This window comes from Pelobates fuscus, chromosome 11 (genome assembly GCF_036172605.1).
Source record: "Pelobates fuscus isolate aPelFus1 chromosome 11, aPelFus1.pri, whole genome shotgun sequence".
Classification (NCBI taxonomy): Eukaryota; Metazoa; Chordata; class Amphibia; order Anura; family Pelobatidae; genus Pelobates; species Pelobates fuscus.
In genome coordinates this window covers 67,227,207-67,241,737 of record NC_086327.1, presented here as the reverse complement: position 1 = coordinate 67,241,737, position 14,531 = coordinate 67,227,207, and positions in this window count along the sequence as shown.

Here is a 14,531-nt window from a genome sequence, read left to right as displayed (position 1 = left end):
GAAACTGACTGCTATTATATCACAGTCCAAAAAGATTTTTTTTGTTAAATGCAAGCTATTGTGACACCAGTGAGTGAGTGGTGGCACTGGGCAAGTGGGCACAGTATACGCTGCGAGCCTGACACACACGCTGGCAGACAACTAACTGCTATTCAATCTATTACAGTCACATTCTTATTTTATTTTAAATGTACACTACTGTTACACCAGATATGAGTTGCACTGGTGTGACACTGTGCCCTGGCAGACCCTGAAACGCACACTAGTGAAGGAAACTGACTGCTATTATATTACAGTCCAAAAATATTTTTTTTGTTAAATGCAAGCTATTGTGACACCAGTGAGTGAGTGGTGGCACTGGGCAAGGGGCACAGTATACGCTGTGAGCCTGTCACACACGCTGGCAGACAACTAACTGCTATTCAATCTATTACAGACAAATATTTTTTTTTTAATGCACACTACTGTTACACCAGATATGAGTTGCACTGGTGTGACACTGTGCCCTGGCAGACCCTGAAATGCACACTAGTGAAGGAAACTGACTGCTATTATATTACAGTCCAAAAAGATTTTGTTTGTTAAATGCAAGCTATTGTGACACCAGTGAGTGAGTGGTGGCACTGGGCAAGTGGGCACAGTATACGCTGCAAGCCTGACACACGCTGGCAGACAACTAACTGCTATTCATTTACAGTCAAAATTGTATTTTTTTAAAAAAAATTACACTACTGTTACACCAGATATGAGTTGCACTGGTGTGACACTGTGCCCTGGCAGACCCTGAAATGCACACTAGTGAAGGAAACTGACTGCTATTATATTACAGTCCAAAAAGATTTGTTTTTGTTAAATGCAAGCTATTGTGACACCAGTGAGTGAGTGGTGGCACTGGGCAAGTGGGCACAGTATACGCTGCGAGCCTGACACACACGCTGGCAGAGAACTAACTGCTATTCAATCTATTACAGTCAAAATTGTATTTTTTTTTCAATGTACACTACTGTTACACCAGATATGAGTTGCACTGGTGTGACACTGTGCCCTGGCAGACCCTGAAATGCACACTAGTGAAGGAAACTGACTGCTATTATAATACAGTCCAAAAATATTTTTTTTTGTTAAATGCAAGCTATTGTGACACCTGGGAGTGAGTGGTGGCACTGGGCAAGTGGGCACAGTATACGCTGCGAGCCTGACACACACGCTGGCAGACAACTAACTGCTATTCAATCTGTTATAGTCAAAATTGTATTTTTTTTAAATGTACACTACTGTTACACCAGATATGAGTTGCACTGGTGTGACACTGTGCCCTGGCAGACCCTGAAACGCACACTAGTGAAGGAAACTGACTGCTATTATATTACAGTCCAAAAAGATTTTGTTTGTTAAATGCAAGCTATTGTGACACCAGTGAGTGAGTGGTGGCACTGGGCAAGTGGGCACAGTATACGCTGCAAGCCTGACACACGCTGGCAGACAACTAACTGCTATTCATTTACAGTCAAAATTGTATTTTTAAAAAAAAATTTACACAACTGTTACACCAGATATGAGTTGCACTGGTGTGACACTGTGCCCTGGAAGACCCTGAAACGCACACTAGTGAAGGAAACTGACTGCTATTATATTACAGTCCAAAAAGATTTGTTTATGTTAAATGCAAGCTATTGTGACACCAGTGAGTGAGTGGTGGCACTGGGCAAGTGGGCACAGTATACGCTGCAAGCCTGACACACGCTGGCAGACAACTAACTGCTATTCATTTACAGTCAAAATTGTATTTTTTAAAAAAAAATTACACTACTGTTACACCAGATATGAGTTGCACTGGTGTGACACTGTGCCCTGGCAGACCCTGAAATGCACACTAGTGAAGGAAACTGACTGCTATTATAATACAGTCCAAAAATATTTTTTTTTGTTAAATGCAAGCTATTGTGACACCTGGGAGTGAGTGGTGGCACTGGGCAAGTGGGCACAGTATACGCTGCGAGCCTGACACACACGCTGGCAGACAACTAACTGCTATTCAATCTGTTATAGTCAAAATTGTATTTTTTTTTAAATGCACACTACTGTTACACCAGATATGAGTTGCACTGGTGTGACACTGTGCCCTGGCAGACCCTGAAACGCACACTAGTGAAGGAAACTGACTGCTATTATATTACAGTCCAAAAAGATTTGTTTTTGTTAAATGCAAGCTGTTGTGACACCAGTGAGTGAGTGGTGGCACTGGGCAAGTGGGCACAGTATACGCTGCGAGCCTGACACACACGCTGGCAGAGAACTAACTGCTATTAAATCTATTACAGTCAAAATTGTATTTTTGTTTTTTTCAATGTACACTACTATTACACCAGATATGAGTTGCACTGGTGTGACACTGTGCCTTGGCAGATCCTGAAACGCACACTAGTGAAGGAAACTGACTGCTATTATATCACAGTCCAAAAAGATTTTTTTTGTTAAATGCAAGCTATTGTGACACCAGTGAGTGAGTGGTGGCACTGGGCAAGTGGGCACAGTATACGCTGCGAGCCTGACACACACGCTGGCAGAGAACTAACTGCTATTCAATCTATTACAGTCAAAATTGTATTTTTTTTTTCAATGTACACTACTGTTACACCAGATATGAGTCGCACTGGTGTGACACTGTGCCCTGGCAGACCCTGAAATGCACACTAGTGAAGGAAACTGACTGCTCTTATAATACAGTCCAAAAATATATTTTTTTGTTAAATGCAAGCTATTGTGACACCAGTGAGTGAGTGGTGGCACTGGGCAAGTGGGCACAGTATACGCTGCGAGCCTGACACACACGCTGGCAGACAACTAACTGCTATTCAATCTATTACAGTCACATTTTTTTTTTTTTTTAAATGTACACTACTGTTACACCAGATATGATTTGCACTGGTGTGACACTGTGCCCTGGCAGACCCTGAAAGGCACACTAGTGAAGTAAACTGACTGCTATTATATTACAGTCAAAAAATATATTTTTTTTAAATGCAAGCTATTGTGACACCAGTGAGTGAGTGGTGGCACTGGGCAAGTGGGCACAGTATACGCTGCGAGCCTGACACACACGCTGGCAGAGAACTAACTGCTATTCAATCTATTACAGTCAAAATTTTATTTTTATTTTTAAATGTACACTACTGTTACACCAGATATGATTTGCACTGGTGTGACACTGTGCCTTGGCAGACCCTGAAACGTATACTAGTGAAGGAAACTGACTGCTATTATATCACAGTCCAAAAAGATTTTTTTTGTTAAATGCAAGCTATTGTGACACCAGTGAGTGAGTGGTGGCACTGGGCAAGTGGGCACAGTATACGCTGCGAGCCTGACACACACGCTGGCAGACAACTAACTGCTATTCAATCTATTACAGTCAAATTCTTATTTTATTTTAAATGTACACTACTGTTACACCAGATATGAGTTGCACTGGTGTGACACTGTGCCCTGGCAGACCCTGAAACGCACACTAGTGAAGGAAACTGACTGCTATTATATCACAGTCCAAAAAGATTTTTTTTGTTAAATGCAAGCTATTGTGACACCAGTGAGTGAGTGGTGGCACTGGGCAAGTGGGCACAGTATACGCTGCGAGCCTGACACACACGCTGGCAGACAACTAACTGCTATTCAATCTATTACAGTCAAAATTTTATTTTTATTTTTAAATGTACACTACTGTTACACCAGATATGATTTGCACTGGTGTGACACTGTGCCCTGGCAGACCCTGAAAGGCACACTAGTGAAGTAAACTGACTGCTATTATATTACAGTCAAAAAAATTTTTTTTTGTTAAATGCAAGCTATTGTGACACCAGTGAGTGAGTGGTGGCACTGGGCAAGTGGGCACAGTATACGCTGCGAGCCTGACACACACGCTGGCAGAGAACTAACTGCTATTCAATCTATTACAGTCAAAATTTTATTTTTATTTTTAAATGTACACTACTGTTACACCAGATATGATTTGCACTGGTGTGACACTGTGCCTTGGCAGACCCTGAAACGTATACTAGTGAAGGAAACTGACTGCTATTATATCACAGTCCAAAAAGATTTTTTTTGTTAAATGCAAGCTATTGTGACACCAGTGAGTGAGTGGTGGCACTGGGCAAGTGGGCACAGTATACGCTGCGAGCCTGACACACACGCTGGCAGACAACTAACTGCTATTCAATCTATTACAGTCACATTCTTATTTTATTTTAAATGTACACTACTGTTACACCAGATATGAGTTGCACTGGTGTGACACTGTGCCCTGGCAGACCCTGAAACGCACACTAGTGAAGGAAACTGACTGCTATTATATTACAGTCCAAAAAGATTGTTTTTGTTAAATGCAAGCTATTGTGACACCAGTGAGTGAGTGGTGGCACTGGGCAAGTGGGCACAGTATACGCTGCGAGCCTGACACACACGCTGGCAGACAACTAACTGCTATTCAATCTATTACAGTCACATTTTTATTTTTTTTTAAATGTACACTACTGTTACACCAGATATGATTTGCACTGGTGTGACACTGTGCCCTGGCAGACCCTGAAAGGCACACTAGTGAAGTAAACTGACTGGTATTATATTACAGTCAAAAAATATATTTTTTTTAAATGCAAGCTATTGTGACACCAGTGAGTGAGTGGTGGCACTGGGCAAGTGGGCACAGTATACGCTGCGAGCCTGACACACACGCTGGCAGAGAACTAACTGCTATTCAATCTATTACAGTCAAAATTTATTTTTATTTTTAAATGTACACTACTGTTACACCAGATATGATTTGCACTGGTGTGACACTGTGCCTTGGCAGACCCTGAAACGTATACTAGTGAAGGAAACTGACTGCTATTATATCACAGTCCAAAAAGATTTTTTTTGTTAAATGCAAGCTATTGTGACACCAGTGAGTGAGTGGTGGCACTGGGCAAGTGGGCACAGTATACGCTGCGAGCCTGACACACACGCTGGCAGACAACTAACTGCTATTCAATCTATTACAGTCAAATTCTTATTTTATTTTAAATGTACACTACTGTTACACCAGATATGAGTTGCACTGGTGTGACACTGTGCCCTGGCAGACCCTGAAACGTACACTAGTGAAGGAAACTGACTGCTATTATATCACAGTCCAAAAAGATTTTTTTGTTAAATGCAAGCTATTGTGACACCAGTGAGTGAGTGGTGGCACTGGGCAAGTGGGCACAGTATACGCTGCGAGCCTGACACACACGCTGGCAGACAACTAACTGCTATTCAATCTATTACAGTCACATTTTTTTTTTTTTTAAATGTACACTACTGTTACACCAGATATGATTTGCACTGGTGTGACACTGTGCCCTGGCAGACCCTGAAAGGCACACTAGTGAAGTAAACTGACTGCTATTATATTACAGTCAAAAAATATTTTTTTGTTAAATGCAAGCTATTGTGACACCAGTGAGTGAGTGGTGGCACTGGGCAAGTGGGCACAGTATACGCTGCGAGCCTGACACACACGCTGGCAGAGAACTAACTGCTATTCAATCTATTACAGTCAAAATTTTATTTTTATTTTTAAATGTACACTACTGTTACACCAGATATGATTTGCACTGGTGTGACACTGTGCCTTGGCAGACCCTGAAACGTATACTAGTGAAGGAAACTGACTGCTATTATATCACAGTCCAAAAAGATTTTTTTTGTTAAATGCAAGCTATTGTGACACCAGTGAGTGAGTGGTGGCACTGGGCAAGTGGGCACAGTATATGCTGCGAGCCTGACACACACGCTGGCAGACAACTAACTGCTATTCAATCTATTACAGTCAAATTCTTATTTTATTTTAAATGTACACTACTGTTACACCAGATATGAGTTGCACTGGTGTGACACTGTGCCCTGGCAGACCCTGAAACGCACACTAGTGAAGTAAACTGACTGCTATTATATTACAGTCAAAAAATATTGTTTTTGTTAAATGCAAGCTATTGTGACACCAGTGAGTGAGTGGTGGCACTGGGCAAGTGGGCACAGTATACGCTGCGAGCCTGACACACACGCTGGCAGACAACTAACTGCTATTCAATCTATTACAGTCACATTTTTTTTTTTTTAAATGTACACTACTGTTACACCAGATATGATTTGCACTGGTGTGACACTGTGCCCGGGCAGACCCTGAAAGGCACACTAGTGAAGTAAACTGACTGCTATTATATTACAGTCAAAAAATATTTTTTTTGTTAAATGCAAGCTATTGTGACACCAGTGAGTGAGTGGTGGCACTGGGCAAGTGGGCACAGTATACGCTGCGAGCCTGACACACACGCTGGCAGAGAACTAACTGCTATTCAATCTATTACAGTCAAAATTTTATTTTTATTTTTAAATGTACACTACTGTTACACCAGATATGATTTGCACTGGTGTGACACTGTGCCTTGGCAGACCCTGAAACGTATACTAGTGAAGGAAACTGACTGCTATTATATCACAGTCCAAAAATATTTTTTTTGTTAAATGCAAGCTATTGTGACACCAGTGAGTGAGTGGTGGCACTGGGCAAGTGGGCACAGTATACGCTGCGAGCCTGACACACACGCTGGCAGACAACTAACTGCTATTCAATCTATTACAGTCAAATTCTTATTTTATTTTAAATGTACACTACTGTTACACCAGATATGAGTTGCACTGGTGTGACACTGTGCCCTGGCAGACCCTGAAACTCACACTAGTGAAGGAAACTGACTGCTATTATATTACAGTCCAAAAAGATTGTTTTTGTTAAATGCAAGCTATTGTGACACCAGTGAGTGAGTGGTGGCACTGGGCAAGTGGGCACAGTATACGCTGCAAGCCTGACACACACGCTGGCAGACAACTAACTGCTATTCAATCTATTACAGTCAAATTTTTATTTTATTTTAAATGTACACTACTGTTACACCAGATATGAGTTGCACTGGTGTGACACTGTGCCCTGGCAGACCCTGAAACGCACACTAGTGAAGGAAACTGACTGCAATTATATTACAGTCCAAAAATATTTTTTTTGTTAAATGCAAGCTATTGTGACACCAGTGAGTGAGTGGTGGCACTGGGCAAGTGGGCACAGTATACGCTACAAACCTGACACACACGCTGGCAGACAACTAACTGCTATTCAATCTATTACAGTCAAAATTGTATTTTTTTTTTTAAATGTACATTACTGTTACACTAGATATGAGTTGCACTGGTGTGACACTGTGCCCTGGCAGACCCTGAAATGCACACTAGTGAAGGAAACTGACTGCTATTATATTACAGTCCAAAAAGATTTGTTTTTGTTAAATGCAAGCTATTGTGACACCAGTGAGTGAGTGGTGGCACTGGGCAAGTGGGCACAGTATACGCTGCGAGCCTGACACACACGCTGGCAGAGAACTAACTGCCATTCAATCTATTACAGTCAAAATTGTATTTTTTTTTTCAATGTACACTACTGTTACACCAGATATGAGTTGCACTGGTGTGACACTGTGCCCTGGCAGACCCTGAAATGCACACTAGTGAAGGAAACTGACTGCTATTATAATACAGTCCAAAAATATTTTTTTTTGTTAAATGCAAGCTATTGTGACACCTGGGAGTGAGTGGTGGCACTGGGCAAGTGGGCACAGTATACGCTGCGAGCCTGACACACACGCTGGCAGACAACTAACTGCTATTCAATCTGTTATAGTCAAAATTGTATTTTTTTTAAATGTACACTACTGTTACACCAGATATGAGTTGCACTGGTGTGACACTGTGCCCTGGCAGACCCTGAAAGGCACACTAGTGAAGGAAACTGACTGCTATTATATTACAGTCAAAATTTTTTTTTTTGTTAAATGCAAGCTATTGTGACACCAGTGAGTGAGTGGTGGCACTGGGCAAGTGGGCACAGTATACGCTGCGAGCCTGACACACGCTGGCAGACAACTAACTGCTATTCAATCTATTACAGACAAATATTTTTTTTAAATGCACACTACTGTTACACCAGATATGAGTTGCACTGGTGTGACACTGTGTCCTGGCAGACCCTGAAACGCACACTAGTGAAGGAAACTGACGGCTATTATATTACAGTCCAAAAATATTTTTTTTGTTAAATGCAAGCTATTGTGACACCAGTGAGTGAGTGGTGGCACTGGGCAAGTGGGCACAGTATACGCTGCAAGCCTGACACACGCTGGCAGAGAACTAACTGCTATTCAATCTATTACAGTCAAAATTTTATTTTTATTTTTAAATGTACACTACTGTTACACCAGATATGATTTGCACTGGTGTGACACTGTGCCTTGGCAGACCCTGAAACGTATACTAGTGAAGGAAACTGACTGCTATTATATCACAGTCCAAAAATATTTTTTTTGTTAAATGCAAGCTATTGTGACACCAGTGAGTGAGTGGTGGCACTGGGCAAGTGGGCACAGTATACGCTGCGAGCCTGACACACACGCTGGCAGACAACTAACTGCTATTCAATCTATTACAGTCAAATTCTTATTTTATTTTAAATGTACACTACTGTTACACCAGATATGAGTTGCACTGGTGTGACACTGTGCCCTGGCAGACCCTGAAACTCACACTAGTGAAGGAAACTGACTGCTATTATATTACAGTCCAAAAAGATTGTTTTTGTTAAATGCAAGCTATTGTGACACCAGTGAGTGAGTGGTGGCACTGGGCAAGTGGGCACAGTATACGCTGCAAGCCTGACACACACGCTGGCAGACAACTAACTGCTATTCAATCTATTACAGTCAAATTTTTATTTTATTTTAAATGTACACTACTGTTACACCAGATATGAGTTGCACTGGTGTGACACTGTGCCCTGGCAGACCCTGAAACGCACACTAGTGAAGGAAACTGACTGCAATTATATTACAGTCCAAAAATATTTTTTTTGTTAAATGCAAGCTATTGTGACACCAGTGAGTGAGTGGTGGCACTGGGCAAGTGGGCACAGTATACGCTACAAACCTGACACACACGCTGGCAGACAACTAACTGCTATTCAATCTATTACAGTCAAAATTGTATTTTTTTTTTTAAATGTACATTACTGTTACACTAGATATGAGTTGCACTGGTGTGACACTGTGCCCTGGCAGACCCTGAAATGCACACTAGTGAAGGAAACTGACTGCTATTATATTACAGTCCAAAAAGATTTGTTTTTGTTAAATGCAAGCTATTGTGACACCAGTGAGTGAGTGGTGGCACTGGGCAAGTGGGCACAGTATACGCTGCGAGCCTGACACACACGCTGGCAGAGAACTAACTGCCATTCAATCTATTACAGTCAAAATTGTATTTTTTTTTTCAATGTACACTACTGTTACACCAGATATGAGTTGCACTGGTGTGACACTGTGCCCTGGCAGACCCTGAAATGCACACTAGTGAAGGAAACTGACTGCTATTATAATACAGTCCAAAAATATTTTTTTTTGTTAAATGCAAGCTATTGTGACACCTGGGAGTGAGTGGTGGCACTGGGCAAGTGGGCACAGTATACGCTGCGAGCCTGACACACACGCTGGCAGACAACTAACTGCTATTCAATCTGTTATAGTCAAAATTGTATTTTTTTTAAATGTACACTACTGTTACACCAGATATGAGTTGCACTGGTGTGACACTGTGCCCTGGCAGACCCTGAAAGGCACACTAGTGAAGGAAACTGACTGCTATTATATTACAGTCAAAATTTTTTTTTTTGTTAAATGCAAGCTATTGTGACACCAGTGAGTGAGTGGTGGCACTGGGCAAGTGGGCACAGTATACGCTGCGAGCCTGACACACGCTGGCAGACAACTAACTGCTATTCAATCTATTACAGACAAATATTTTTTTTAAATGCACACTACTGTTACACCAGATATGAGTTGCACTGGTGTGACACTGTGTCCTGGCAGACCCTGAAACGCACACTAGTGAAGGAAACTGACGGCTATTATATTACAGTCCAAAAATATTTTTTTTGTTAAATGCAAGCTATTGTGACACCAGTGAGTGAGTGGTGGCACTGGGCAAGTGGGCACAGTATACGCTGCGAGCCTGACACACGCTGGCAGACAACTAACTGCTATTCATTTACAGTCAAAATTGTATTTTTTAAAAAAAAATTACACTACTGTTACACCAGATATGAGTTGCACTGGTGTGACACTGTGCCCTGGCAGACCCTGAAACGCACACTAGTGAAGGAAACTGACTGCTATTATATTACAGTCCAAAAAGATTTGTTTTTGTTAAATGCAAGCTATTGTGACACCAGTGAGTGAGTGGTGGCACTGGGCAAGTGGGCACAGTATACGCTGCGAGCCTGACACACACGCTGGCAGAGAACTAACTGCTATTCAATCTATTACAGTCAAAATTTTTTTTTTTTTCAATGTACACTACTGTTACACCAGATATGAGTTGCACTGGTGTGACACTGTGCCCTGGCAGACCCTGAAATGCACACTAGTGAAGGAAACTGACTGCTATTATAATACAGTCCAAAAATATTTTTTTTTGTTAAATGCAAGCTATTGTGACACCTGGGAGTGAGTGGTGGCACTGGGCAAGTGGGCACAGTATACGCTGCGAGCCTGACACACACGCTGGCAGACAATTAACTGCTATTCAATCTGTTATAGTCAAAATTGTATTTTTTTTTAAATGCACACTACTGTTACACCAGATATGAGTTGCACTGGTGTGACACTGTGCCCTGGAAGACCCTGAAACGCACACTAGTGAAGGAAACTGACTGCTATTATATTACAGTCCAAAAAGATTTGTTTTTGTTAAATGCAAGCTGTTGTGACACCAGTGAGTGAGTGGTGGCACTGGGCAAGTGGGCACAGTATACGCTGCGAGCCTGACACACACGCTGGCAGAGAACTAACTGCTATTCAATCTATTACAGTCAAAATTGTATTTTTGTTTTTTTCAATGTACACTACTATTACACCAGATATGAGTTGCACTGGTGTGACACTGTGCCTTGGCAGACCCTGAAACGCACACTAGTGAAGGAAACTGACTGCTATTATATCACAGTCCAAAAAGATTTTTTTTGTTAAATGCAAGCTATTGTGACACCAGTGAGTGAGTGGTGGCACTGGGCAAGTGGGCACAGTATACGCTGCGAGCCTGACACACACGCTGGCAGACAACTAACTGCTATTCAATCTATTACAGTCACATTTTTATTTTATTTTAAATGTACACTACTGTTACACCAGATATGAGTTGCACTGGTGTGACACTGTGCCCTGGCAGACCCTGAAACGCACACTAGTGAAGGAAACTGACTGCTATTATAATACAGTCCAAAAAGATTTGTTTTTGTTAAATGCAAGCTATTGTGACACCAGTGAGTGAGTGGTGGCACTGGGCAAGTGGGCACAGTATACGCTGCGAGCCTGACACACACGCTGGCAGAGAACTAACTGCTATTCAATCTATTACAGTCAAAATTGCATTTTTTTTATTCAATGTACACTACTGTTACACCAGATATGAGTTGCACTGGTGTGACACTGTGCCCTGGCAGACCCTGAAACGCACACTAGTGAAGGAAACTGACTGCTATTATATTACAGTCCAAAAAGATTTTGTTTGTTAAATGCAAGCTATTGTGACACCAGTGAGTGAGTGGTGGCACTGGGCAAGTGGGCACAGTATACGCTGCAAGCCTGACACACGCTGGCAGACAACTAACTGCTATTCATTTACAGTCAAAATTGTATTTTTAAAAAAAAATTTACACAACTGTTACACCAGATATGAGTTGCACTGGTGTGACACTGTGCCCTGGCAGACCCTGAAACGCACACTAGTGAAGGAAACTGACTGCTATTATATTACAGTCCAAAAAGATTTGTTTTTGTTAAATGCAAGCTATTGTGACACCAGTGAGTGAGTGGTGGCACTGGGCAAGTGGGCACAGTATACGCTGCGAGCCTGACACACGCTGGCAGACAACTAACTGCTATTCATTTACAGTCAAAATTGTATTTTTTAAAAAAAAATTACACTACTGTTACACCAGATATGAGTTGCACTGGTGTGACACTGTGCCCTGGCAGACCCTGAAACGCACACTAGTGAAGGAAACTGACTGCTATTATATTACAGTCCAAAAAGATTTGTTTTTGTTAAATGCAAGCTATTGTGACACCAGTGAGTGAGTGGTGGCCCTGGGCAAGTGGGCACAGTATACGCTGCGAGCCTGACACACACGCTGGCAGAGAACTAACTGCTATTCAATCTATTACAGTCAAAAATTTTTTTTTTTTTCAATGTACACTACTGTTACACCAGATATGAGTTGCACTGGTGTGACACTGTGCCCTGGCAGACCCTGAAATGCACACTAGTGAAGGAAACTGACTGCTATTATAATACAGTCCAAAAATATTTTTTTTTGTTAAATGCAAGCTATTGTGACACCTGGGAGTGAGTGGTGGCACTGGGCAAGTGGGCACAGTATACGCTGCGAGCCTGACACACACGCTGGCAGACAATTAACTGCTATTCAATCTGTTATAGTCAAAATTGTATTTTTTTTTAAATGCACACTACTGTTACACCAGATATGAGTTGCACTGGTGTGACACTGTGCCCTGGAAGACCCTGAAACGCACACTAGTGAAGGAAACTGACTGCTATTATATTACAGTCCAAAAAGATTTGTTTTTGTTAAATGCAAGCTGTTGTGACACCAGTGAGTGAGTGGTGGCACTGGGCAAGTGGGCACAGTATACGCTGCGAGCCTGACACACACGCTGGCAGAGAACTAACTGCTATTCAATCTATTACAGTCAAAATTGTATTTTTGTTTTTTTCAATGTACACTACTATTACACCAGATATGAGTTGCACTGGTGTGACACTGTGCCTTGGCAGACCCTGAAACGCACACTAGTGAAGGAAACTGACTGCTATTATAATACAGTCCAAAAAGATTTGTTTTTGTTAAATGCAAGCTATTGTGACACCAGTGAGTGAGTGGTGGCACTGGGCAAGTGGGCACAGTATACGCTGCGAGCCTGACACACACGCTGGCAGACAACTAACTGCTATTCAATCTATTACAGTCACATTTTTATTTTATTTTAAATGTACACTACTGTTACACCAGATATGAGTTGCACTGGTGTGACACTGTGCCCTGGCAGACCCTGAAACGCACACTAGTGAAGGAAACTGACTGCTATTATATTACAGTCCAAAAAGATTTTGTTTGTTAAATGCAAGCTATTGTGACACCAGTGAGTGAGTGGTGGCACTGGGCAAGTGGGCACAGTATACGCTGCAAGCCTGACACACGCTGGCAGACAACTAACTGCTATTCATTTACAGTCAAAATTGTATTTTTAAAAAAAAATTTACACAACTGTTACACCAGATATGAGTTGCACTGGTGTGACACTGTGCCCTGGCAGACCCTGAAACGCACACTAGTGAAGGAAACTGACTGCTATTATATTACAGTCCAAAAAGATTTGTTTTTGTTAAATGCAAGCTATTGTGACACCAGTGAGTGAGTGGTGGCACTGGGCAAGTGGGCACAGTATACGCTGCGAGCCTGACACACACGCTGGCAGAGAACTAACTGCTATTCAATCTATTACAGTCAAAATTGTATTTTTTTTTTCACTGTACACTACTGTTACACCAGATATGAGACGCACTGGTGTGACACTGTGCCCTGGCAGACCCTGAAATGCACACTAGTGAAGGAAACTGACTGCTATTATAATACAGTCCAAAAATATATTTTTTTGTTAAATGCAAGCTATTGTGACACCAGTGAGTGAGTGGTGGCACTGGGCAAGTGGGCACAGTATACGCTGCGAGCCTGACACACACGCTGGCAGACAACTAACTGCTATTCAATCTATTACAGTCAAAATTTTATTTTTTTTATAAAATGTACACTACTGTTACACCAGATATGAGTTGCACTGGTGTGACACTGTGCCCTGACAGACCCTAAAACGCACACTAGTGAAGGAAACTGACTGCTATTATATTACAGTCCAAAAAGATTTGTTTTTGTTAAATGCAAGCTATTGTGACACCAGTGAGTGAGTGGTGGCACTGGGCAAGTGGGCACAGTATACGCTGCGAGCCTGACACACACGCTGGCAGAGAACTAACTGCTATTCAATCTATTACAGTCAAAATTGTATTTTTTATTTTTTTTTAAATGTACACTACTGTTACACCAGATATGATTTGCACTGGTGTGACACTGTGCCCTGGCAGACCCTGAAATGCACACTAGTGAAGGAAACTGACTGCTATTATAATACAGTCCAAAAATATTTTTTTTTGTTAAATGCAAGCTATTGTGACACCTGGGAGTGAGTGGTGGCACTGGGCAAGTGGGCACAGTATACGCTGCGAGCCTGACACACACGCTGGCAGACAACTAACTGCTATTCAATCTGTTA